Source organism: Orycteropus afer, unplaced genomic scaffold, assembly GCF_000298275.1.
Source record: "Orycteropus afer afer isolate SDZICR_OR568_19922 unplaced genomic scaffold, OryAfe1.0 scaffold00461, whole genome shotgun sequence".
Classification (NCBI taxonomy): domain Eukaryota; kingdom Metazoa; phylum Chordata; class Mammalia; order Tubulidentata; family Orycteropodidae; genus Orycteropus; species Orycteropus afer.
The window spans coordinates 445,588-446,886 of record NW_006922048.1 but is presented as its reverse complement, the minus strand read 5'-3'; positions in this window follow the sequence as shown (position 1 = coordinate 446,886).

Sequence of the window (1,299 nt, the reverse complement as noted above, 5' to 3'; positions counted from 1 at the left end):
CCTAAGGCACTTGACTGCTAACCAGAAGGCTAGCGGTTCAAATCCACCAGCCACTCCTCGGAAGGAAGGTTGGGCAATCCTACTTCCGTAGTGATAGTGCCTCGGAAACCCAAGGAGGGGTCGCTATGAGTCGGGGCTGACTTGATGGCAAATAACAACAACAACAACAGGGGCCGCTCTAACCCCCAACCCAACCAAACCCAAACCCACTGCTGTTGTGTCAATTCTGACTCACAGTGCCCCTAAAGGACAGAATAGAGTCGCCCTGTAGGGTTTCCAAGGCTGTCAGCCTTTACGGAAGCAGACTGCTTCATCTTTCTCCCGGGGTGGATTCAAACTGCTGACTGTTCAGTTTGCAGCTGAGCACTTTAACCACCGCACCATCAGGGCTCTCTGTAACCCCCACCCTTCTCCAAACCACCCCATTTCCTGGTTTGACTATGACTTTCTGCATTCGGGCTCTGTGGTCTGACGACTTGCAGAAGGAATTCCTCCCTTGCCATTCTCGGAACCTCAGTTTACCCATCTGAATGATGGGAGTGCTGGCTGTGACGGCAATTCAAGGACACCGTGCTTTGAAGGGACCTGGCAGGAGGAAGGCTCAATAAACAGGCTGTTGTCATTCTCACCCTTGGTGGTGGATGGTGGATGTCTGGGAAAGGTCAGGGCCCTGAACTTCAGGAAGTGAGCAGAGGGGTGGAGGTGAGATGGGCCCAAGGTCTCATGGGCGGGAAGGCAGGCGGGGGCTGCGAAGAGACAAGGAGACAAAAGAAGGACTTCCTCAGCCATCATGCCTTTTTGTTTTTTTCCCCCCTAAATTCTGGTTTGGGTGAGAGTTTGCAGAGTAAATTTGTTCTCCATTCAACATTTATACAGAATTTGTTTCGTAACATCGGTTGCAATTCCCTCAATGTAACAGCACTGGGGGCTGGGCATTTGTGTCCAGGAGTTTGGGAGGAGAATGGCGGGCAAGATAAACCAGGAGGGGAGGGAGAAAAAGAGGTCTGAGTGGAATTCCAGTTAGCTGGTCTACCCACCCAGCATTCCAGGCATTGAGGGAGAGAGGGTCAGGCTGTCAGGGTTATGACAGAGGGAGATGGGGAGGGAGGCACCCTGGGTAGGTCCAGGGCCCTCGGCGCCATCTCCACCAAGTCCCAGGCCCCAGCGCAGTGTTTCTTCCTGAATGTGGTCCAGGAGCTGGAACCACGCTGCCTGGTTCGAATCCCAGCCCCCACACTTAACGACAATGTACCCTTTATCTCCCTATGCTGAGCAAACAATCCAGGAAGCTGGACTATA